The sequence below is a fragment of the Phocoena phocoena genome, unplaced genomic scaffold, assembly GCF_963924675.1.
Source record: "Phocoena phocoena unplaced genomic scaffold, mPhoPho1.1 SCAFFOLD_411, whole genome shotgun sequence".
Lineage (NCBI taxonomy): Eukaryota > Metazoa > Chordata > Mammalia > Artiodactyla > Phocoenidae > Phocoena > Phocoena phocoena.
The window spans coordinates 168-22,064 of NW_027077702.1; the positions used below are offsets into that span (position 1 = coordinate 168).

Genomic DNA, 21,897 nt, shown 5'->3' on the forward strand with positions numbered 1-21,897 from the left:
ATCTTGGGCGGGGCGCCAAGCGCCGAAGGGTTTGCTGGGTCACGCCGGCCCTCGGCTGGGAGGTGGTGGCCAAACCCTCCGCCACCGCCCGATACCCGAGACGTCCGTTCCCCCTGCCTGGGCGGGCTGACCGCCGGGCTGGCTGGCCCTAAGGCGCCAGCGCCAGCGCAACTGGGCCTCAAGAGGCAGCCCGCGGTCCCCGCCCCCGTCTACGGCCATACCACCCTGAACGCGCCCGATCTCGTCTGATCTCGGAAGCTAAGCAGGGTCGGGCCTGGTTAGTACTTGGATGGGAGACCGCCTGGGAATACCGGGTGCTGTAGGCTTTTTGCCTCCCGCTCCGCCTTCTCCTTTACTCGCCCGCGGGCGGTGGCCGCCGGCTCCGCCCCCGCCGGGCCCCGCTGCAGGCCCCACCTCCTCAGGCCCCTCCCACCACGGCGCGCGTGCGCCGGAGGGGCCGCTCCCCGCCGGCCCGGCCGGCCGGGCGGCCAGAAGGCGGCCCCGGAAGGCAGCCGCACCCCGGACGCTCCCGGGGTGGCTGGCCCGGACCCAGAATCCGCCGCGGGCCCGGTTGCCGTCCTTTCGGCCAGCGAGCCCCTCGACCTGCACCTGGCCGCCCCCACTGGCGCCCAGCCCCGCTGCCGCCACCTGTGCGCCGGTGTGTCCCGCCACAGCTCCCTCCGGCAGAAGCCCCGCCTCCGCCGTGTCGCCGCGGCCGGGTGCGGGAGCGGGATCGAGGGCCGGGGCCGCTTCCCCGGGCCTGCCGGCCACCAGGGGCGGGCTCCTGAGCTCGGCGGGTGGTGTGCGGGCAAGGGTGGCCTTGCCGGGGCTGAGGGGCCGTGGCGACGCAATGGTGGCTCCCAGTGGCTTCGGGCCAGCTGCTGTCGGGCAGCAGGGCCGGCCCGGGCTGCGGCCGGGCTGCGCCTAGCGCCGCGTGGGCGGGCAGGGGCGATGCCCCAGGGACCGCGGGCCCCGGGCCCCGAAGCCCCCGGGGCCACGTCCCTGTGAGCGACGTGCGGGATCTTGGGCGGGGCGCCAAGCGCCGAAGGGTTTGCTGGGTCACGCCGGCCCTCGGCTGGGAGGTGGTGGCCAAACCCTCCGCCACCGCCCGATACCCGAGACGTCCGTTCCCCCTGCCTGGGCGGGCGGCGGGGTCCCGCCGGGGCGGGCTGACCGCCGGGCTGGCTGGCCCTAAGGCGCCAGCGCCAGCGCAACTGGGCCTCAAGAGGCAGCCCGCGGTCCCCGCCCCCGTCTACGGCCATACCACCCTGAACGCGCCCGATCTCGTCTGATCTCGGAAGCTAAGCAGGGTCGGGCCTGGTTAGTACTTGGATGGGAGACCGCCTGGGAATACCGGGTGCTGTAGGCTTTTTGCCTCCCGCTCCGCCTTCTCCTTTACTCGCCCGCGGGCGGTGGCCGCCGGCTCCGCCCCCGCCGGGCCCCGCTGCAGGCCCCACCTCCTCAGGCCCCTCCCACCACGGCGCGCGTGCGCCGGAGGGGCCGCTCCCCGCCGGCCCGGCCGGCCGGGCGGCCAGAAGGCGGCCCCGGAAGGCAGCCGCACCCCGGACGCTCCCGGGGTGGCTGGCCCGGACCCAGAATCCGCCGCGGGCCCGGTTGCCGTCCTTTCGGCCAGCGAGCCCCTCGACCTGCACCTGGCCGCCCCCACTGGCGCCCAGCCCCGCTGCCGCCACCTGTGCGCCGGTGTGTCCCGCCACAGCTCCCTCCGGCAGAAGCCCCGCCTCCGCCGTGTCGCCGCGGCCGGGTGCGGGAGCGGGATCGAGGGCCGGGGCCGCTTCCCCGGGCCTGCCGGCCACCAGGGGCGGGCTCCTGAGCTCGGCGGGTGGTGTGCGGGCAAGGGTGGCATTGCCGGGGCTGAGGGGCCGTGGCGACGCAATGGTGGCTCCCAGTGGCTTCGGGCCAGCTGCTGTCGGGCAGCAGGGCCGGCCCGGGCTGCGGCCGGGCTGTGCCTAGCGCCGCGTGGGCGGGCAGGGGCGATGCCCCAGGGACCGCGGGCCCCGGGCCCCGAAGCCCCCGGGGCCACGTCCCTGTGAGCGACGTGCGGGATCTTGGGCGGGGCGCCAAGCGCCGAAGGGTTTGCTGGGTCACGCCGGCCCTCGGCTGGGAGGTGGTGGCCAAACCCTCCGCCACCGCCCGATACCCGAGACGTCTGTTCCCCCTGCCTGGGCGGGCGGCGGGGTCCCGCCGGGGCGGGCTGACCGCCGGGCTGGCTGGCCCTAAGGCGCCAGCGCCAGCGCAACTGGGCCTCAAGAGGCAGCCCGCGGTCCCCGCCCCCGTCTACGGCCATACCACCCTGAACGCGCCCGATCTCGTCTGATCTCGGAAGCTAAGCAGGGTCGGGCCTGGTTAGTACTTGGATGGGAGACCGCCTGGGAATACCGGGTGCTGTAGGCTTTTTGCCTCCCGCTCCGCCTTCTCCTTTACTCGCCCGCGGGCGGTGGCCGCCGGCTCCGCCCCCGCCGGGCCCCGCTGCAGGCCCCACCTCCTCAGGCCCCTCCCACCACGGCGCGCGTGCGCCGGAGGGGCCGCTCCCCGCCGGCCCGGCCGGCCGGGCGGCCAGAAGGCGGCCCCGGAAGGCAGCCGCACCCCGGACGCTCCCGGGGTGGCTGGCCCGGACCCAGAATCCGCCGCGGGCCCGGTTGCCGTCCTTTCGGCCAGCGAGCCCCTCGACCTGCACCTGGCCGCCCCCACTGGCGCCCAGCCCCGCTGCCGCCACCTGTGCGCCGGTGTGTCCCGCCACAGCTCCCTCCGGCAGAAGCCCCGCCTCCGCCGTGTCGCCGCGGCCGGGTGCGGGAGCGGGATCGAGGGCCGGGGCCGCTTCCCCGGGCCTGCCGGCCACCAGGGGCGGGCTCCTGAGCTCGGCGGGTGGTGTGCGGGCAAGGGTGGCCTTGCCGGGGCTGAGGGGCCGTGGCGACGCAATGGTGGCTCCCAGTGGCTTCGGGCCAGCTGCTGTCGGGCAGCAGGGCCGGCCCGGGCTGCGGCCGGGCTGCGCCTAGCGCCGCGTGGGCGGGCAGGGGCGATGCCCCAGGGACCGCGGGCCCCGGGCCCCGAAGCCCCCGGGGCCACGTCCCTGTGAGCGACGTGCGGGATCTTGGGCGGGGCGCCAAGCGCCGAAGGGTTTGCTGGGTCACGCCGGCCCTCGGCTGGGAGGTGGTGGCCAAACCCTCCGCCACCGCCCGATACCCGAGACGTCCGTTCCCCCTGCCTGGGCGGGCTGACCGCCGGGCTGGCTGGCCCTAAGGCGCCAGCGCCAGCGCAACTGGGCCTCAAGAGGCAGCCCGCGGTCCCCGTCCCCGTCTACGGCCATACCACCCTGAACGCGCCCGATCTCGTCTGATCTCGGAAGCTAAGCAGGGTCGGGCCTGGTTAGTACTTGGATGGGAGACCGCCTGGGAATACCGGGTGCTGTAGGCTTTTTGCCTCCCGCTCCGCCTTCTCCTTTACTCGCCCGCGGGCGGTGGCCGCCGGCTCCGCCCCCGCCGGGCCCCGCTGCAGGCCCCACCTCCTCAGGCCCCTCCCACCATGGCGCGCGTGTGCCGGAGGGGCCGCTCCCCGCCGGCCCGGCCGGCCGGGCGGCCAGAAGGCGGCCCCGGAAGGCAGCCGCACCCCGGACGCTCCCGGGGTGGCTGGCCCGGACCCAGAATCCGCCGCGGGCCCGGTTGCCGTCCTTTCGGCCAGCGAGCCCCTCGACCTGCACCTGGCCGCCCCCACTGGCGCCCAGCCCCGCTGCCGCCACCTGTGCGCCGGTGTGTCCCGCCACAGCTCCCTCCGGCAGAAGCCCCGCCTCCGCCGTGTCGCCGCGGCCGGGTGCGGGAGCGGGATCGAGGGCCGGGGCCGCTTCCCCGGGCCTGCCGGCCACCAGGGGCGGGCTCCTGAGCTCGGCGGGTGGTGTGCGGGCAAGGGTGGCCTTGCCGGGGCTGAGGGGCCGTGGCGACGCAATGGTGGCTCCCAGTGGCTTCGGGCCAGCTGCTGTCGGGCAGCAGGGCCGGCCCGGGCTGCGGCCGGGCTGCGCCTAGCGCCGCGTGGGCGGGCAGGGGCGATGCCCCAGGGACCGCGGGCCCCGGGCCCCGAAGCCCCCGGGGCCACGTCCCTGTGAGCGACGTGCGGGATCTTGGGCGGGGCGCCAAGCGCCGAAGGGTTTGCTGGGTCACGCCGGCCCTCGGCTGGGAGGTGGTGGCCAAACCCTCCGCCACCGCCCGATACCCGAGACGTCCGTTCCCCCTGCCTGGGCGGGCTGACCGCCGGGCTGGCTGGCCCTAAGGCGCCAGCGCCAGCGCAACTGGGCCTCAAGAGGCAGCCCGCGGTCCCCGCCCCCGTCTACGGCCATACCACCCTGAACGCGCCCGATCTCGTCTGATCTCGGAAGCTAAGCAGGGTCGGGCCTGGTTAGTACTTGGATGGGAGACCGCCTGGGAATACCGGGTGCTGTAGGCTTTTTGCCTCCCGCTCCGCCTTCTCCTTTACTCGCCCGCGGGCGGTGGCCGCCGGCTCCGCCCCCGCCGGGCCCCGCTGCAGGCCCCACCTCCTCAGGCCCCTCCCACCACGGCGCGCGTGCGCCGGAGGGGCCGCTCCCCGCCGGCCCGGCCGGCCGGGCGGCCAGAAGGCGGCCCCGGAAGGCAGCCGCACCCCGGACGCTCCCGGGGTGGCTGGCCCGGACCCAGAATCCGCCGCGGGCCCGGTTGCCGTCCTTTCGGCCAGCGAGCCCCTCGACCTGCACCTGGCCGCCCCCACTGGCGCCCAGCCCCGCTGCCGCCACCTGTGCGCCGGTGTGTCCCGCCACAGCTCCCTCCGGCAGAAGCCCCGCCTCCGCCGTGTCGCCGCGGCCGGGTGCGGGAGCGGGATCGAGGGCCGGGGCCGCTTCCCCGGGCCTGCCGGCCACCAGGGGCGGGCTCCTGAGCTCGGCGGGTGGTGTGCGGGCAAGGGTGGCCTTGCCGGGGCTGAGGGGCCGTGGCGACGCAATGGTGGCTCCCAGTGGCTTCGGGCCAGCTGCTGTCGGGCAGCAGGGCCGGCCCGGGCTGCGGCCGGGCTGCGCCTAGCGCCGCGTGGGCGGGCAGGGGCGATGCCCCAGGGACCGCGGGCCCCGGGCCCCGAAGCCCCCGGGGCCACGTCCCTGTGAGCGACGTGCGGGATCTTGGGCGGGGCGCCAAGCGCCGAAGGGTTTGCTGGGTCACGCCGGCCCTCGGCTGGGAGGTGGTGGCCAAACCCTCCGCCACCGCCCGATACCCGAGACGTCCGTTCCCCCTGCCTGGGCGGGCGGCGGGGTCCCGCCGGGGCGGGCTGACCGCCGGGCTGGCTGGCCCTAAGGCGCCAGCGCCAGCGCAACTGGGCCTCAAGAGGCAGCCCGCGGTCCCCGCCCCCGTCTACGGCCATACCACCCTGAACGCGCCCGATCTCGTCTGATCTCGGAAGCTAAGCAGGGTCGGGCCTGGTTAGTACTTGGATGGGAGACCGCCTGGGAATACCGGGTGCTGTAGGCTTTTTGCCTCCCGCTCCGCCTTCTCCTTTACTCGCCCGCGGGCGGTGGCCGCCGGCTCCGCCCCCGCCGGGCCCCGCTGCAGGCCCCACCTCCTCAGGCCCCTCCCACCACGGCGCGCGTGCGCCGGAGGGGCCGCTCCCCGCCGGCCCGGCCGGCCGGGCGGCCAGAAGGCGGCCCCGGAAGGCAGCCGCACCCCGGACGCTCCCGGGGTGGCTGGCCCGGACCCAGAATCCGCCGCGGGCCCGGTTGCCGTCCTTTCGGCCAGCGAGCCCCTCGACCTGCACCTGGCCGCCCCCACTGGCGCCCAGCCCCGCTGCCGCCACCTGTGCGCCGGTGTGTCCCGCCACAGCTCCCTCCGGCAGAAGCCCCGCCTCCGCCGTGTCGCCGCGGCCGGGTGCGGGAGCGGGATCGAGGGCCGGGGCCGCTTCCCCGGGCCTGCCGGCCACCAGGGGCGGGCTCCTGAGCTCGGCGGGTGGTGTGCGGGCAAGGGTGGCATTGCCGGGGCTGAGGGGCCGTGGCGACGCAATGGTGGCTCCCAGTGGCTTCGGGCCAGCTGCTGTCGGGCAGCAGGGCCGGCCCGGGCTGCGGCCGGGCTGTGCCTAGCGCCGCGTGGGCGGGCAGGGGCGATGCCCCAGGGACCGCGGGCCCCGGGCCCCGAAGCCCCCGGGGCCACGTCCCTGTGAGCGACGTGCGGGATCTTGGGCGGGGCGCCAAGCGCCGAAGGGTTTGCTGGGTCACGCCGGCCCTCGGCTGGGAGGTGGTGGCCAAACCCTCCGCCACCGCCCGATACCCGAGACGTCTGTTCCCCCTGCCTGGGCGGGCGGCGGGGTCCCGCCGGGGCGGGCTGACCGCCGGGCTGGCTGGCCCTAAGGCGCCAGCGCCAGCGCAACTGGGCCTCAAGAGGCAGCCCGCGGTCCCCGCCCCCGTCTACGGCCATACCACCCTGAACGCGCCCGATCTCGTCTGATCTCGGAAGCTAAGCAGGGTCGGGCCTGGTTAGTACTTGGATGGGAGACCGCCTGGGAATACCGGGTGCTGTAGGCTTTTTGCCTCCCGCTCCGCCTTCTCCTTTACTCGCCCGCGGGCGGTGGCCGCCGGCTCCGCCCCCGCCGGGCCCCGCTGCAGGCCCCACCTCCTCAGGCCCCTCCCACCACGGCGCGCGTGCGCCGGAGGGGCCGCTCCCCGCCGGCCGGGCCGGCCGGGCGGCCAGAAGGCGGCCCCGGAAGGCAGCCGCACCCCGGACGCTCCCGGGGTGGCTGGCCCGGACCCAGAATCCGCCGCGGGCCCGGTTGCCGTCCTTTCGGCCAGCGAGCCCCTCGACCTGCACCTGGCCGCCCCCACTGGCGCCCAGCCCCGCTGCCGCCACCTGTGCGCCGGTGTGTCCCGCCACAGCTCCCTCCGGCAGAAGCCCCGCCTCCGCCGTGTCGCCGCGGCCGGGTGCGGGAGCGGGATCGAGGGCCGGGGCCGCTTCCCCGGGCCTGCCGGCCACCAGGGGCGGGCTCCTGAGCTCGGCGGGTGGTGTGCGGGCAAGGGTGGCCTTGCCGGGGCTGAGGGGCCGTGGCGACGCAATGGTGGCTCCCAGTGGCTTCGGGCCAGCTGCTGTCGGGCAGCAGGGCCGGCCCGGGCTGCGGCCGGGCTGCGCCTAGCGCCGCGTGGGCGGGCAGGGGCGATGCCCCAGGGACCGCGGGCCCCGGGCCCCGAAGCCTCCGGGGCCACGTCCCTGTGAGCGACGTGCGGGATCTTGGGCGGGGCGCCAAGCGCCGAAGGGTTTGCTGGGTCACGCCGGCCCTCGGCTGGGAGGTGGTGGCCAAACCCTCCGCCACCGCCTGATACCCGAGACGTCCGTTCCCCCTGCCTGGGCGGGCTGACCGCCGGGCTGGCTGGCCCTAAGGCGCCAGCGCCAGCGCAACTGGGCCTCAAGAGGCAGCCCGCGGTCCCCGCCCCCGTCTACGGCCATACCACCCTGAACGCGCCCGATCTCGTCTGATCTCGGAAGCTAAGCAGGGTCGGGCCTGGTTAGTACTTGGATGGGAGACCGCCTGGGAATACCGGGTGCTGTAGGCTTTTTGCCTCCCGCTCCGCCTTCTCCTTTACTCGCCCGCGGGCGGTGGCCGCCGGCTCCGCCCCCGCCGGGCCCCGCTGCAGGCCCCACCTCCTCAGGCCCCTCCCACCACGGCGCGCGTGCGCCGGAGGGGCCGCTCCCCGCCGGCCCGGCCGGCCGGGCGGCCAGAAGGCGGCCCCGGAAGGCAGCCGCACCCCGGACGCTCCCGGGGTGGCTGGCCCGGACCCAGAATCCGCCGCGGGCCCGGTTGCCGTCCTTTCGGCCAGCGAGCCCCTCGACCTGCACCTGGCCGCCCCCACTGGCGCCCAGCCCCGCTGCCGCCACCTGTGCGCCGGTGTGTCCCGCCACAGCTCCCTCCGGCAGAAGCCCCGCCTCCGCCGTGTCGCCGCGGCCGGGTGCGGGAGCGGGATCGAGGGCCGGGGCCGCTTCCCCGGGCCTGCCGGCCACCAGGGGCGGGCTCCTGAGCTCGGCGGGTGGTGTGCGGGCAAGGGTGGCCTTGCCGGGGCTGAGGGGCCGTGGCGACGCAATGGTGGCTCCCAGTGGCTTCGGGCCAGCTGCTGTCGGGCAGCAGGGCCGGCCCGGGCTGCGGCCGGGCTGCGCCTAGCGCCGCGTGGGCGGGCAGGGGCGATGCCCCAGGGACCGCGGGCCCCGGGCCCCGAAGCCCCCGGGGCCACGTCCCTGTGAGCGACGTGCGGGATCTTGGGCGGGGCGCCAAGCGCCGAAGGGTTTGCTGGGTCACGCCGGCCCTCGGCTGGGAGGTGGTGGCCAAACCCTCCGCCACCGCCCGATACCCGAGACGTCCGTTCCCCCTGCCTGGGCGGGCTGACCGCCGGGCTGGCTGGCCCTAAGGCGCCAGCGCCAGCGCAACTGGGCCTCAAGAGGCAGCCCGCGGTCCCCGCCCCCGTCTACGGCCATACCACCCTGAACGCGCCCGATCTCGTCTGATCTCGGAAGCTAAGCAGGGTCGGGCCTGGTTAGTACTTGGATGGGAGACCGCCTGGGAATACCGGGTGCTGTAGGCTTTTTGCCTCCCGCTCCGCCTTCTCCTTTACTCGCCCGCGGGCGGTGGCCGCCGGCTCCGCCCCCGCCGGGCCCCGCTGCAGGCCCCACCTCCTCAGGCCCCTCCCACCACGGCGCGCGTGCGCCGGAGGGGCCGCTCCCCGCCGGCCCGGCCGGCCGGGCGGCCAGAAGGCGGCCCCGGAAGGCAGCCGCACCCCGGACGCTCCCGGGGTGGCTGGCCCGGACCCAGAATCCGCCGCGGGCCCGGTTGCCGTCCTTTCGGCCAGCGAGCCCCTCGACCTGCACCTGGCCGCCCCCACTGGCGCCCAGCCCCGCTGCCGCCACCTGTGCGCCGGTGTGTCCCGCCACAGCTCCCTCCGGCAGAAGCCCCGCCTCCGCCGTGTCGCCGCGGCCGGGTGCGGGAGCGGGATCGAGGGCCGGGGCCGCTTCCCCGGGCCTGCCGGCCACCAGGGGCGGGCTCCTGAGCTCGGCGGGTGGTGTGCGGGCAAGGGTGGCCTTGCCGGGGCTGAGGGGCCGTGGCGACGCAATGGTGGCTCCCAGTGGCTTCGGGCCAGCTGCTGTCGGGCAGCAGGGCCGGCCCGGGCTGCGGCCGGGCTGCGCCTAGCGCCGCGTGGGCGGGCAGGGGCGATGCCCCAGGGACCGCGGGCCCCGGGCCCCGAAGCCCCCGGGGCCACGTCCCTGTGAGCGACGTGCGGGATCTTGGGCGGGGCGCCAAGCGCCGAAGGGTTTGCTGGGTCACGCCGGCCCTCGGCTGGGAGGTGGTGGCCAAACCCTCCGCCACCGCCCGATACCCGAGACGTCCGTTCCCCCTGCCTGGGCGGGCTGACCGCCGGGCTGGCTGGCCCTAAGGCGCCAGCGCCAGCGCAACTGGGCCTCAAGAGGCAGCCCGCGGTCCCCGTCCCCGTCTACGGCCATACCACCCTGAACGCGCCCGATCTCGTCTGATCTCGGAAGCTAAGCAGGGTCGGGCCTGGTTAGTACTTGGATGGGAGACCGCCTGGGAATACCGGGTGCTGTAGGCTTTTTGCCTCCCGCTCCGCCTTCTCCTTTACTCGCCCGCGGGCGGTGGCCGCCGGCTCCGCCCCCGCCGGGCCCTGCTGCAGGCCCCACCTCCTCAGGCCCCTCCCACCATGGCGCGCGTGTGCCGGAGGGGCCGCTCCCCGCCGGCCCGGCCGGCCGGGCGGCCAGAAGGCGGCCCCGGAAGGCAGCCGCACCCCGGACGCTCCCGGGGTGGCTGGCCCGGACCCAGAATCCGCCGCGGGCCCGGTTGCCGTCCTTTCGGCCAGCGAGCCCCTCGACCTGCACCTGGCCGCCCCCACTGGCGCCCAGCCCCGCTGCCGCCACCTGTGCGCCGGTGTGTCCCGCCACAGCTCCCTCCGGCAGAAGCCCCGCCTCCGCCGTGTCGCCGCGGCCGGGTGCGGGAGCGGGATCGAGGGCCGGGGCCGCTTCCCCGGGCCTGCCGGCCACCAGGGGCGGGCTCCTGAGCTCGGCGGGTGGTGTGCGGGCAAGGGTGGCCTTGCCGGGGCTGAGGGGCCGTGGCGACGCAATGGTGGCTCCCAGTGGCTTCGGGCCAGCTGCTGTCGGGCAGCAGGGCCGGCCCGGGCTGCGGCCGGGCTGCGCCTAGCGCCGCGTGGGCGGGCAGGGGCGATGCCCCAGGGACCGCGGGCCCCGGGCCCCGAAGCCCCCGGGGCCACGTCCCTGTGAGCGACGTGCGGGATCTTGGGCGGGGCGCCAAGCGCCGAAGGGTTTGCTGGGTCACGCCGGCCCTCGGCTGGGAGGTGGTGGCCAAACCCTCCGCCACCGCCCGATACCCGAGACGTCCGTTCCCCCTGCCTGGGCGGGCTGACCGCCGGGCTGGCTGGCCCTAAGGCGCCAGCGCCAGCGCAACTGGGCCTCAAGAGGCAGCCCGCGGTCCCCGCCCCCGTCTACGGCCATACCACCCTGAACGCGCCCGATCTCGTCTGATCTCGGAAGCTAAGCAGGGTCGGGCCTGGTTAGTACTTGGATGGGAGACCGCCTGGGAATACCGGGTGCTGTAGGCTTTTTGCCTCCCGCTCCGCCTTCTCCTTTACTCGCCCGCGGGCGGTGGCCGCCGGCTCCGCCCCCGCCGGGCCCCGCTGCAGGCCCCACCTCCTCAGGCCCCTCCCACCACGGCGCGCGTGCGCCGGAGGGGCCGCTCCCCGCCGGCCCGGCCGGCCGGGCGGCCAGAAGGCGGCCCCGGAAGGCAGCCGCACCCCGGACGCTCCCGGGGTGGCTGGCCCGGACCCAGAATCCGCCGCGGGCCCGGTTGCCGTCCTTTCGGCCAGCGAGCCCCTCGACCTGCACCTGGCCGCCCCCACTGGCGCCCAGCCCCGCTGCCGCCACCTGTGCGCCGGTGTGTCCCGCCACAGCTCCCTCCGGCAGAAGCCCCGCCTCCGCCGTGTCGCCGCGGCCGGGTGCGGGAGCGGGATCGAGGGCCGGGGCCGCTTCCCCGGGCCTGCCGGCCACCAGGGGCGGGCTCCTGAGCTCGGCGGGTGGTGTGCGGGCAAGGGTGGCCTTGCCGGGGCTGAGGGGCCGTGGCGACGCAATGGTGGCTCCCAGTGGCTTCGGGCCAGCTGCTGTCGGGCAGCAGGGCCGGCCCGGGCTGCGGCCGGGCTGCGCCTAGCGCCGCGTGGGCGGGCAGGGGCGATGCCCCAGGGACCGCGGGCCCCGGGCCCCGAAGCCCCCGGGGCCACGTCCCTGTGAGCGACGTGCGGGATCTTGGGCGGGGCGCCAAGCGCCGAAGGGTTTGCTGGGTCACGCCGGCCCTCGGCTGGGAGGTGGTGGCCAAACCCTCCGCCACCGCCCGATACCCGAGACGTCCGTTCCCCCTGCCTGGGCGGGCTGACCGCCGGGCTGGCTGGCCCTAAGGCGCCAGCGCCAGCGCAACTGGGCCTCAAGAGGCAGCCCGCGGTCCCCGCCCCCGTCTACGGCCATACCACCCTGAACGCGCCCGATCTCGTCTGATCTCGGAAGCTAAGCAGGGTCGGGCCTGGTTAGTACTTGGATGGGAGACCGCCTGGGAATACCGGGTGCTGTAGGCTTTTTGCCTCCCGCTCCGCCTTCTCCTTTACTCGCCCGCGGGCGGTGGCCGCCGGCTCCGCCCCCGCCGGGCCCCGCTGCAGGCCCCACCTCCTCAGGCCCCTCCCACCACGGCGCGCGTGCGCCGGAGGGGCCGCTCCCCGCCGGCCCGGCCGGCCGGGCGGCCAGAAGGCGGCCCCGGAAGGCAGCCGCACCCCGGACGCTCCCGGGGTGGCTGGCCCGGACCCAGAATCCGCCGCGGGCCCGGTTGCCGTCCTTTCGGCCAGCGAGCCCCTCGACCTGCACCTGGCCGCCCCCACTGGCGCCCAGCCCCGCTGCCGCCACCTGTGCGCCGGTGTGTCCCGCCACAGCTCCCTCCGGCAGAAGCCCCGCCTCCGCCGTGTCGCCGCGGCCGGGTGCGGGAGCGGGATCGAGGGCCGGGGCCGCTTCCCCGGGCCTGCCGGCCACCAGGGGCGGGCTCCTGAGCTCGGCGGGTGGTGTGCGGGCAAGGGTGGCCTTGCCGGGGCTGAGGGGCCGTGGCGACGCAATGGTGGCTCCCAGTGGCTTCGGGCCAGCTGCTGTCGGGCAGCAGGGCCGGCCCGGGCTGCGGCCGGGCTGCGCCTAGCGCCGCGTGGGCGGGCAGGGGCGATGCCCCAGGGACCGCGGGCCCCGGGCCCCGAAGCCCCCGGGGCCACGTCCCTGTGAGCGACGTGCGGGATCTTGGGCGGGGCGCCAAGCGCCGAAGGGTTTGCTGGGTCACGCCGGCCCTCGGCTGGGAGGTGGTGGCCAAACCCTCCGCCACCGCCCGATACCCGAGACGTCCGTTCCCCCTGCCTGGGCGGGCTGACCGCCGGGCTGGCTGGCCCTAAGGCGCCAGCGCCAGCGCAACTGGGCCTCAAGAGGCAGCCCGCGGTCCCCGCCCCCGTCTACGGCCATACCACCCTGAACGCGCCCGATCTCGTCTGATCTCGGAAGCTAAGCAGGGTCGGGCCTGGTTAGTACTTGGATGGGAGACCGCCTGGGAATACCGGGTGCTGTAGGCTTTTTGCCTCCCGCTCCGCCTTCTCCTTTACTCGCCCGCGGGCGGTGGCCGCCGGCTCCGCCCCCGCCGGGCCCCGCTGCAGGCCCCACCTCCTCAGGCCCCTCCCACCACGGCGCGCGTGCGCCGGAGGGGCCGCTCCCCGCCGGCCCGGCCGGCCGGGCGGCCAGAAGGCGGCCCCGGAAGGCAGCCGCACCCCGGACGCTCCCGGGGTGGCTGGCCCGGACCCAGAATCCGCCGCGGGCCCGGTTGCCGTCCTTTCGGCCAGCGAGCCCCTCGACCTGCACCTGGCCGCCCCCACTGGCGCCCAGCCCCGCTGCCGCCACCTGTGCGCCGGTGTGTCCCGCCACAGCTCCCTCCGGCAGAAGCCCCGCCTCCGCCGTGTCGCCGCGGCCGGGTGCGGGAGCGGGATCGAGGGCCGGGGCCGCTTCCCCGGGCCTGCCGGCCACCAGGGGCGGGCTCCTGAGCTCGGCGGGTGGTGTGCGGGCAAGGGTGGCCTTGCCGGGGCTGAGGGGCCGTGGCGACGCAATGGTGGCTCCCAGTGGCTTCGGGCCAGCTGCAGTCGGGCAGCAGGGCCGGCCCGGGCTGCGGCCGGGCTGCGCCTAGCGCCGCGTGGGCGGGCAGGGGCGATGCCCCAGGGACCGCGGGCCCCGGGCCCCGAAGCCTCCGGGGCCACGTCCCTGTGAGCGACGTGCGGGATCTTGGGCGGGGCGCCAAGCGCCGAAGGGTTTGCTGGGTCACGCCGGCCCTCGGCTGGGAGGTGGTGGCCAAACCCTCCGCCACCGCCCGATACCCGAGACGTCCGTTCCCCCTGCCTGGGCGGGCTGACCGCCGGGCTGGCTGGCCCTAAGGCGCCAGCGCCAGCGCAACTGGGCCTCAAGAGGCAGCCCGCGGTCCCCGCCCCCTTCTACGGCCATACCACCCTGAACGCGCCCGATCTCGTCTGATCTCGGAAGCTAAGCAGGGTCGGGCCTGGTTAGTACTTGGATGGGAGACCGCCTGGGAATACCGGGTGCTGTAGGCTTTTTGCCTCCCGCTCCGCCTTCTCCTTTACTCGCCCGCGGGCGGTGGCCGCCGGCTCCGCCCCCGCCGGGCCCCGCTGCAGGCCCCACCTCCTCAGGCCCCTCCCACCACGGCGCGCGTGCGCCGGAGGGGCCGCTCCCCGCCGGCCCGGCCGGCCGGGCGGCCAGAAGGCGGCCCCGGAAGGCAGCCGCACCCCGGACGCTCCCGGGGTGGCTGGCCCGGACCCAGAATCCGCCGCGGGCCCGGTTGCCGTCCTTTCGGCCAGCGAGCCCCTCGACCTGCACCTGGCCGCCCCCACTGGCGCCCAGCCCCGCTGCCGCCACCTGTGCGCCGGTGTGTCCCGCCACAGCTCCCTCCGGCAGAAGCCCCGCCTCCGCCGTGTCGCCGCGGCCGGGTGCGGGAGCGGGATCGAGGGCCGGGGCCGCTTCCCCGGGCCTGCCGGCCACCAGGGGCGGGCTCCTGAGCTCGGCGGGTGGTGTGCGGGCAAGGGTGGCCTTGCCGGGGCTGAGGGGCCGTGGCGACGCAATGGTGGCTCCCAGTGGCTTCGGGCCAGCTGCTGTCGGGCAGCAGGGCCGGCCCGGGCTGCGGCCGGGCTGCGCCTAGCGCCGCGTGGGCGGGCAGGGGCGATGCCCCAGGGACCGCGGGCCCCGGGCCCCGAAGCCCCCGGGGCCACGTCCCTGTGAGCGACGTGCGGGATCTTGGGCGGGGCGCCAAGCGCCGAAGGGTTTGCTGGGTCACGCCGGCCCTCGGCTGGGAGGTGGTGGCCAAACCCTCCGCCACCGCCCGATACCCGAGACGTCCGTTCCCCCTGCCTGGGCGGGCTGACCGCCGGGCTGGCTGGCCCTAAGGCGCCAGCGCCAGCGCAACTGGGCCTCAAGAGGCAGCCCGCGGTCCCCGCCCCCGTCTACGGCCATACCACCCTGAACGCGCCCGATCTCGTCTGATCTCGGAAGCTAAGCAGGGTCGGGCCTGGTTAGTACTTGGATGGGAGACCGCCTGGGAATACCGGGTGCTGTAGGCTTTTTGCCTCCCGCTCCGCCTTCTCCTTTACTCGCCCGCGGGCGGTGGCCGCCGGCTCCGCCCCCGCCGGGCCCCGCTGCAGGCCCCACCTCCTCAGGCCCCTCCCACCACGGCGCGCGTGCGCCAGAGGGGCCGCTCCCCGCCGGCCCGGCCGGCCGGGCGGCCAGAAGGCGGCCCCGGAAGGCAGCCGCACCCCGGACGCTCCCGGGGTGGCTGGCCCGGACCCAGAATCCGCCGCGGGCCCGGTTGCCGTCCTTTCGGCCAGCGAGCCCCTCGACCTGCACCTGGCCGCCCCCACTGGCGCCCAGCCCCGCTGCCGCCACCTGTGCGCCGGTGTGTCCCGCCACAGCTCCCTCCGGCAGAAGCCCCGCCTCCGCCGTGTCGCCGCGGCCGGGTGCGGGAGCGGGATCGAGGGCCGGGGCCGCTTCCCCGGGCCTGCCGGCCACCAGGGGCGGGCTCCTGAGCTCGGCGGGTGGTGTGCGGGCAAGGGTGGCCTTGCCGGGGCTGAGGGGCCGTGGCGACGCAATGGTGGCTCCCAGTGGCTTCGGGCCAGCTGCAGTCGGGCAGCAGGGCCGGCCCGGGCTGCGGCCGGGCTGCGCCTAGCGCCGCGTGGGCGGGCAGGGGCGATGCCCCAGGGACCGCGGGCCCCGGGCCCCGAAGCCTCCGGGGCCACGTCCCTGTGAGCGACGTGCGGGATCTTGGGCGGGGCGCCAAGCGCCGAAGGGTTTGCTGGGTCACGCCGGCCCTCGGCTGGGAGGTGGTGGCCAAACCCTCCGCCACCGCCCGATACCCGAGACGTCCGTTCCCCCTGCCTGGGCGGGCTGACCGCCGGGCTGGCTGGCCCTAAGGCGCCAGCGCCAGCGCAACTGGGCCTCAAGAGGCAGCCCGCGGTCCCCGCCCCCGTCTACGGCCATACCACCCTGAACGCGCCCGATCTCGTCTGATCTCGGAAGCTAAGCAGGGTCGGGCCTGGTTAGTACTTGGATGGGAGACCGCCTGGGAATACCGGGTGCTGTAGGCTTTTTGCCTCCCGCTCCGCCTTCTCCTTTACTCACCCGCGGGCGGTGGCCGCCGGCTCCGCCCCCGCCGGGCCCCGCTGCAGGCCCCACCTCCTCAGGCCCCTCCCACCACGGCGCGCGTGCGCCGGAGGGGCCGCTCCCCGCCGGCCCGGCCGGCCGGGCGGCCAGAAGGCGGCCCCGGAAGGCAGCCGCACCCCGGACGCTCCCGGGGTGGCTGGCCCGGACCCAGAATCCGCCGCGGGCCCGGTTGCCGTCCTTTCGGCCAGCGAGCCCCTCGACCTGCACCTGGCCGCCCCCACTGGCGCCCAGCCCCGCTGCCGCCACCTGTGCGCCGGTGTGTCCCGCCACAGCTCCCTCCGGCAGAAGCCCCGCCTCCGCCGTGTCGCCGCGGCCGGGTGCGGGAGCGGGATCGAGGGCCGGGGCCGCTTCCCCGGGCCTGCCGGCCACCAGGGGCGGGCTCCTGAGCTCGGCGGGTGGTGTGCGGGCAAGGGTGGCCTTGCCGGGGCTGAGGGGCCGTGGCGACGCAATGGTGGCTCCCAGTGGCTTCGGGCCAGCTGCTGTCGGGCAGCAGGGCCGGCCCGGGCTGCGGCCGGGCTGCGCCTAGCGCCGCGTGGGCGGGCAGGGGCGATGCCCCAGGGACCGCGGGCCCCGGGCCCCGAAGCCCCCGGGGCCACGTCCCTGTGAGCGACGTGCGGGATCTTGGGCGGGGCGCCAAGCGCCGAAGGGTTTGCTGGGTCACGCCGGCCCTCGGCTGGGAGGTGGTGGCCAAACCCTCCGCCACCGCCCGATACCCGAGACGTCCGTTCCCCCTGCCTGGGCGGGCTGACCGCCGGGCTGGCTGGCCCTAAGGCGCCAGCGCCAGCGCAACTGGGCCTCAAGAGGCAGCCCGCGGTCCCCGCCCCCGTCTACGGCCATACCACCCTGAACGCGCCCGATCTCGTCTGATCTCGGAAGCTAAGCAGGGTCGGGCCTGGTTAGTACTTGGATGGGAGACCGCCTGGGAATACCGGGTGCTGTAGGCTTTTTGCCTCCCGCTCCGCCTTCTCCTTTACTCGCCCGCGGGCGGTGGCCGCCGGCTCCGCCCCCGCCGGGCCCCGCTGCAGGCCCCACCTCCTCAGGCCCCTCCCACCACGGCGCGCGTGCGCCGGAGGGGCCGCTCCCCGCCGGCCCGGCCGGCCGGGCGGCCAGAAGGCGGCCCCGGAAGGCAGCCGCACCCCGGACGCTCCCGGGGTGGCTGGCCCGGACCCAGAATCCGCCGCGGGCCCGGTTGCCGTCCTTTCGGCCAGCGAGCCCCTCGACCTGCACCTGGCCGCCCCCACTGGCGCCCAGCCCCGCTGCCGCCACCTGTGCGCCGGTGTGTCCCGCCACAGCTCCCTCCGGCAGAAGCCCCGCCTCCGCCGTGTCGCCGCGGCCGGGTGCGGGAGCGGGATCGAGGGCCGGGGCCGCTTCCCCGGGCCTGCCGGCCACCAGGGGCGGGCTCCTGAGCTCGGCGGGTGGTGTGCGGGCAAGGGTGGCCTTGCCGGGGCTGAGGGGCCGTGGCGACGCAATGGTGGCTCCCAGTGGCTTCGGGCCAGCTGCAGTCGGGCAGCAGGGCCGGCCCGGGCTGCGGCCGGGCTGCGCCTAGCGCCGCGTGGGCGGGCAGGGGCGATGCCCCAGGGACCGCGGGCCCCGGGCCCCGAAGCCTCCGGGGCCACGTCCCTGTGAGCGACGTGCGGGATCTTGGGCGGGGCGCCAAGCGCCGAAGGGTTTGCTGGGTCACGCCGGCCCTCGGCTGGGAGGTGGTGGCCAAACCCTCCGCCACCGCCCGATACCCGAGACGTCCGTTCCCCCTGCCTGGGCGGGCTGACCGCCGGGCTGGCTGGCCCTAAGGCGCCAGCGCCAGCGCAACTGGGCCTCAAGAGGCAGCCCGCGGTCCCCGCCCCCGTCTACGGCCATACCACCCTGAACGCGCCCGATCTCGTCTGATCTCGGAAGCTAAGCAGGGTCGGGCCTGGTTAGTACTTGGATGGGAGACCGCCTGGGAATACCGGGTGCTGTAGGCTTTTTGCCTCCCGCTCCGCCTTCTCCTTTACTCGCCCGCGGGCGGTGGCCGCCGGCTCCGCCCCCGCCGGGCCCCGCTGCAGGCCCCACCTCCTCAGGCCCCTCCCACCACGGCGCGCGTGCGCCGGAGGGGCCGCTCCCCGCCGGCCCGGCCGGCCGGGCGGCCAGAAGGCGGCCCCGGAAGGCAGCCGCACCCCGGACGCTCCCGGGGTGGCTGGCCCGGACCCAGAATCCGCCGCGGGCCCGGTTGCCGTCCTTTCGGCCAGCGAGCCCCTCGACCTGCACCTGGCCGCCCCCACTGGCGCCCAGCCCCGCTGCCGCCACCTGTGCGCCGGTGTGTCCCGCCACAGCTCCCTCCGGCAGAAGCCCCGCCTCCGCCGTGTCGCCGCGGCCGGGTGCGGGAGCGGGATCGAGGGCCGGGGCCGCTTCCCCGGGCCTGCCGGCCACCAGGGGCGGGCTCCTGAGCTCGGCGGGTGGTGTGCGGGCAAGGGTGGCCTTGCCGGGGCTGAGGGGCCGTGGCGACGCAATGGTGGCTCCCAGTGGCTTCGGGCCAGCTGCTGTCGGGCAGCAGGGCCGGCCCGGGCTGCGGCCGGGCTGCGCCTAGCGCCGCGTGGGCGGGCAGGGGCGATGCCCCAGGGACCGCGGGCCCCGGGCCCCGAAGCCCCCGGGGCCACGTCCCTGTGAGCGACGTGCGGGATCTTGGGCGGGGCGCCAAGCGCCGAAGGGTTTGCTGGGTCACGCCGGCCCTCGGCTGGGAGGTGGTGGCCAAACCCTCCGCCACCGCCCGATACCCGAGACGTCCGTTCCCCCTGCCTGGGCGGGCTGACCGCCGGGCTGGCTGGCCCTAAGGCGCCAGCGCCAGCGCAACTGGGCCTCAAGAGGCAGCCCGCGGTCCCCGCCCCCGTCTACGGCCATACCACCCTGAACGCGCCCGATCTCGTCTGATCTCGGAAGCTAAGCAGGGTCGGGCCTGGTTAGTACTTGGATGGGAGACCGCCTGGGAATACCGGGTGCTGTAGGCTTTTTGCCTCCCGCTCCGCCTTCTCCTTTACTCGCCCGCGGGCGGTGGCCGCCGGCTCCGCCCCCGCCGGGCCCCGCTGCAGGCCCCACCTCCTCAGGCCCCTCCCACCACGGCGCGCGTGCGCCGGAGGGGCCGCTCCCCGCCGGCCCGGCCGGCCGGGCGGCCAGAAGGCGGCCCCGGAAGGCAGCCGCACCCCGGACGCTCCCGGGGTGGCTGGCCCGGACCCAGAATCTGCCGCGGGCCCGGTTGCCGTCCTTTCGGCCAGCGAGCCCCTCGACCTGCACCTGGCCGCCCCCACTGGCGCCCAGCCCCGCTGCCGCCACCTGTGCGCCGGTGTGTCCCGCCACAGCTCCCTCCGGCAGAAGCCCCGCCTCCGCCGTGTCGCCGCGGCCGGGTGCGGGAGCGGGATCGAGGGCCGGGGCCGCTTCCCCGGGCCTGCCGGCCACCAGGGGCGGGCTCCTGAGCTCGGCGGGTGGTGTGCGGGCAAGGGTGGCCTTGCCGGGGCTGAGGGGCCGTGGCGACGCAATGGTGGCTCCCAGTGGCTTCGGGCCAGCTGCTGTCGGGCAGCAGGGCCGGCCCGGGCTGCGGCCGGGCTGCGCCTAGCGCCGCGTGGGCGGGCAGGGGCGATGCCCCAGGGACCGCGGGCCCCGGGCCCCGAAGCCCCCGGGGCCACGTCCCTGTGAGCGACGTGCGGGATCTTGGGCGGGGCGCCAAGCGCCGAAGGGTTTGCTGGGTCACGCCGGCCCTCGGCTGGGAGGTGGTGGCCAAACCCTCCGCCACCGCCCGATACCCGAGACGTCCGTTCCCCCTGCCTGGGCGGGCTGACCGCCGGGCTGGCTGGCCCTAAGGCGCCAGCGCCAGCGCAACTGGGCCTCAAGAGGCAGCCCGCGGTCCCCGCCCCCGTCTACGGCCATACCACCCTGAACGCGCCCGATCTCGTCTGATCTCGGAAGCTAAGCAGGGTCGGGCCTGGTTAGTACTTGGATGGGAGACCGCCTGGGAATACCGGGTGCTGTAGGCTTTTTGCCTCCCGCTCCGCCTTCTCCTTTACTCGCCCGCGGGCGGTGGCCGCCGGCTCCGCCCCCGCCGGGCCCCGCTGCAGGCCCCACCTCCTCAGGCCCCTCCCACCACGGCGCGCGTGCGCCGGAGGGGCCGCTCCCCGCCGGCCCGGCCGGCCGGGCGGCCAGAAGGCGGCCCCGGAAGGCAGCCGCACCCCGGACGCTCCCGGGGTGGCTGGCCCGGACCCAGAATCCGCCGCGGGCCCGGTTGCCGTCCTTTCGGCCAGCGAGCCCCTCGACCTGCACCTGGCCGCCCCCACTGGCGCCCAGCCCCGCTGCCGCCACCTGTGCGCCGGTGTGTCCCGCCACAGCTCCCTCCGGCAGAAGCCCCGCCTCCGCCGTGTCGCCGCGGCCGGGTGCGGGAGCGGGATCGAGGGCCGGGGCCGCTTCCCCGGGCCTGCCGGCCACCAGGGGCGGGCTCCTGAGCTCGGCGGGTGGTGTGCGGGCAAGGGTGGCCTTGCCGGGGCTGAGGGGCCGTGGCGACGCAATGGTGGCTCCCAGTGGCTTCGGGCCAGCTGCTGTCGGGCAGCAGGGCCGGCCCGGGCTGCGGCCGGGCTGCGCCTAGCGCCGCGTGGGCGGGCAGGGGCGATGCCCCAGGGACCGCGGGCCCCGGGCCCCGAAGCCCCCGGGGCCACGTCCCTGTGAGCGACGTGCGGGATCTTGGGCGGGGCGCCAAGCGCCGAAGGGTTTGCTGGGTCACGCCGGCCCTCGGCTGGGAGGTGGTGGCCAAACCCTCCGCCACCGCCCGATACCCGAGACGTCCGTTCCCCCTGCCTGGGCGGGCTGACCGCCGGGCTGGCTGGCCCTAAGGCGCCAGCGCCAGCGCAACTGGGCCTCAAGAGGCAGCCCGCGGTCCCCGCCCCCGTCTACGGCCATACCACCCTGAACGCGCCCGATCTCGTCTGATCTCGGAAGCTAAGCAGGGTCGGGCCTGGTTAGTACTTGGATGGGAGACCGCCTGGGAATACCGGGTGCTGTAGGCTTTTTGCCTCCCGCTCCGCCTTCTCCTTTACTCGCCCGCGGGCGGTGGCCGCCGGCTCCGCCCCCGCCGGGCCCCGCTGCAGGCCCCACCTCCTCAGGCCCCTCCCACCACGGCGCGCGTGCGCCGGAGGGGCCGCTCCCCGCCGGCCCGGCCGGCCGGGCGGCCAGAAGGCGGCCCCGGAAGGCAGCCGCACCCCGGACGCTCCCGGGGTGGCTGGCCCGGACCCAGAATCCGCCGCGGGCCCGGTTGCCGTCCTTTCGGCCAGCGAGCCCCTCGACCTGCACCTGGCCGCCCCCACTGGCGCCCAGCCCCGCTGCCGCCACCTGTGCGCCGGTGTGTCCCGCCACAGCTCCCTCCGGCAGAAGCCCCGCCTCCGCCGTGTCGCCGCGGCCGGGTGCGGGAGCGGGATCGAGGGCCGGGGCCGCTTCCCCGGGCCTGCCGGCCACCAGGGGCGGGCTCCTGAGCTCGGCGGGTGGAGTGCGGGCAAGGGTGGCCTTGCCGGGGCTGAGGGGCCGTGGCGACGCAATGGTGGCTCCCAGTGGCTTCGGGCCAGCTGCAGTCGGGCAGCAGGGCCGGCCCGGGCTGCGGCCGGGCTGCGCCTAGCGCCGCGTGGGCGGGCAGGGGCGATGCCCCAGGGACCGCGGGCCCCGGGCCCCGAAGCCTCCGGGGCCACGTCCCTGTGAGCGACGTGCGGGATCTTGGGTGGGGCGCCAAGCGCCGAAGGGTTTGCTGGGTCACGCCGGCCCTCGGCTGGGAGGTGGTGGCCAAACCCTCCGCCACCGCCCGATACCCGAGACGTCCGTTCCCCCTGCCTGGGCGGGCTGACCGCCGGGCTGGCTGGCCCTAAGGCGCCAGCGCCAGCGCAACTGGGCCTCAAGAGGCAGCCCGCGGTCCCCGCCCCCGTCTACGGCCATACCACCCTGAACGCGCCCGATCTCGTCTGATCTCGGAAGCTAAGCAGGGTCGGGCCTGGTTAGTACTTGGATGGGAGACCGCCTGGGAATACCGGGTGCTGTAGGCTTTTTGCCTCCCGCTCCGCCTTCTCCTTTACTCGCCCGCGGGCGGTGGCCGCCGGCTCCG

General features: G+C 76.7%; 22 non-coding genes across 22 annotated transcripts; all 22 read left to right on the plus strand.

The window, feature by feature from the left end:
• The first annotated feature begins 207 nt into the window (after positions 1 to 207).
• Positions 208 to 326, plus strand: LOC136143791 (5S ribosomal RNA). Its single transcript, XR_010658353.1, has one exon. It is a non-coding gene; the product is annotated as a 5S ribosomal RNA (ribosomal RNA).
• Positions 327 to 1,250: 924 nt separating this feature from the next.
• On the plus strand, positions 1,251 to 1,369 carry LOC136143804 (5S ribosomal RNA). Its single transcript, XR_010658364.1, has one exon. It is a non-coding gene; the product is annotated as a 5S ribosomal RNA (ribosomal RNA).
• Positions 1,370 to 2,293: 924 nt separating this feature from the next.
• LOC136143815 (5S ribosomal RNA) lies at positions 2,294 to 2,412 on the plus strand. Its single transcript, XR_010658375.1, has one exon. It is a non-coding gene; the product is annotated as a 5S ribosomal RNA (ribosomal RNA).
• Positions 2,413 to 3,313: 901 nt separating this feature from the next.
• LOC136143826 (5S ribosomal RNA) lies at positions 3,314 to 3,432 on the plus strand. The gene has a single exon (XR_010658386.1). It is a non-coding gene; the product is annotated as a 5S ribosomal RNA (ribosomal RNA).
• A 901-nt stretch (positions 3,433 to 4,333) lies between these two features.
• LOC136143828 (5S ribosomal RNA) lies at positions 4,334 to 4,452 on the plus strand. The gene has a single exon (XR_010658388.1). It is a non-coding gene; the product is annotated as a 5S ribosomal RNA (ribosomal RNA).
• A 924-nt stretch (positions 4,453 to 5,376) lies between these two features.
• Positions 5,377 to 5,495, plus strand: LOC136143792 (5S ribosomal RNA). The gene has a single exon (XR_010658354.1). It is a non-coding gene; the product is annotated as a 5S ribosomal RNA (ribosomal RNA).
• Positions 5,496 to 6,419: 924 nt separating this feature from the next.
• LOC136143795 (5S ribosomal RNA) lies at positions 6,420 to 6,538 on the plus strand. Its single transcript, XR_010658355.1, has one exon. It is a non-coding gene; the product is annotated as a 5S ribosomal RNA (ribosomal RNA).
• A 901-nt stretch (positions 6,539 to 7,439) lies between these two features.
• On the plus strand, positions 7,440 to 7,558 carry LOC136143796 (5S ribosomal RNA). Its single transcript, XR_010658356.1, has one exon. It is a non-coding gene; the product is annotated as a 5S ribosomal RNA (ribosomal RNA).
• Positions 7,559 to 8,459: 901 nt separating this feature from the next.
• Positions 8,460 to 8,578, plus strand: LOC136143797 (5S ribosomal RNA). The gene has a single exon (XR_010658357.1). It is a non-coding gene; the product is annotated as a 5S ribosomal RNA (ribosomal RNA).
• A 901-nt stretch (positions 8,579 to 9,479) lies between these two features.
• LOC136143798 (5S ribosomal RNA) lies at positions 9,480 to 9,598 on the plus strand. Its single transcript, XR_010658358.1, has one exon. It is a non-coding gene; the product is annotated as a 5S ribosomal RNA (ribosomal RNA).
• A 901-nt stretch (positions 9,599 to 10,499) lies between these two features.
• Positions 10,500 to 10,618, plus strand: LOC136143799 (5S ribosomal RNA). Its single transcript, XR_010658359.1, has one exon. It is a non-coding gene; the product is annotated as a 5S ribosomal RNA (ribosomal RNA).
• A 901-nt stretch (positions 10,619 to 11,519) lies between these two features.
• Positions 11,520 to 11,638, plus strand: LOC136143800 (5S ribosomal RNA). The gene has a single exon (XR_010658360.1). It is a non-coding gene; the product is annotated as a 5S ribosomal RNA (ribosomal RNA).
• Positions 11,639 to 12,539: 901 nt separating this feature from the next.
• Positions 12,540 to 12,658, plus strand: LOC136143801 (5S ribosomal RNA). Its single transcript, XR_010658361.1, has one exon. It is a non-coding gene; the product is annotated as a 5S ribosomal RNA (ribosomal RNA).
• A 901-nt stretch (positions 12,659 to 13,559) lies between these two features.
• Positions 13,560 to 13,678, plus strand: LOC136143825 (5S ribosomal RNA). Its single transcript, XR_010658385.1, has one exon. It is a non-coding gene; the product is annotated as a 5S ribosomal RNA (ribosomal RNA).
• Positions 13,679 to 14,579: 901 nt separating this feature from the next.
• Positions 14,580 to 14,698, plus strand: LOC136143802 (5S ribosomal RNA). Its single transcript, XR_010658362.1, has one exon. It is a non-coding gene; the product is annotated as a 5S ribosomal RNA (ribosomal RNA).
• Positions 14,699 to 15,599: 901 nt separating this feature from the next.
• On the plus strand, positions 15,600 to 15,718 carry LOC136143803 (5S ribosomal RNA). Its single transcript, XR_010658363.1, has one exon. It is a non-coding gene; the product is annotated as a 5S ribosomal RNA (ribosomal RNA).
• Positions 15,719 to 16,619: 901 nt separating this feature from the next.
• LOC136143805 (5S ribosomal RNA) lies at positions 16,620 to 16,738 on the plus strand. Its single transcript, XR_010658365.1, has one exon. It is a non-coding gene; the product is annotated as a 5S ribosomal RNA (ribosomal RNA).
• Positions 16,739 to 17,639: 901 nt separating this feature from the next.
• Positions 17,640 to 17,758, plus strand: LOC136143806 (5S ribosomal RNA). The gene has a single exon (XR_010658366.1). It is a non-coding gene; the product is annotated as a 5S ribosomal RNA (ribosomal RNA).
• A 901-nt stretch (positions 17,759 to 18,659) lies between these two features.
• On the plus strand, positions 18,660 to 18,778 carry LOC136143807 (5S ribosomal RNA). Its single transcript, XR_010658367.1, has one exon. It is a non-coding gene; the product is annotated as a 5S ribosomal RNA (ribosomal RNA).
• Positions 18,779 to 19,679: 901 nt separating this feature from the next.
• LOC136143808 (5S ribosomal RNA) lies at positions 19,680 to 19,798 on the plus strand. The gene has a single exon (XR_010658368.1). It is a non-coding gene; the product is annotated as a 5S ribosomal RNA (ribosomal RNA).
• Positions 19,799 to 20,699: 901 nt separating this feature from the next.
• Positions 20,700 to 20,818, plus strand: LOC136143809 (5S ribosomal RNA). The gene has a single exon (XR_010658369.1). It is a non-coding gene; the product is annotated as a 5S ribosomal RNA (ribosomal RNA).
• Positions 20,819 to 21,719: 901 nt separating this feature from the next.
• On the plus strand, positions 21,720 to 21,838 carry LOC136143810 (5S ribosomal RNA). Its single transcript, XR_010658370.1, has one exon. It is a non-coding gene; the product is annotated as a 5S ribosomal RNA (ribosomal RNA).
• Positions 21,839 to 21,897: the final 59 nt, after the last annotated feature.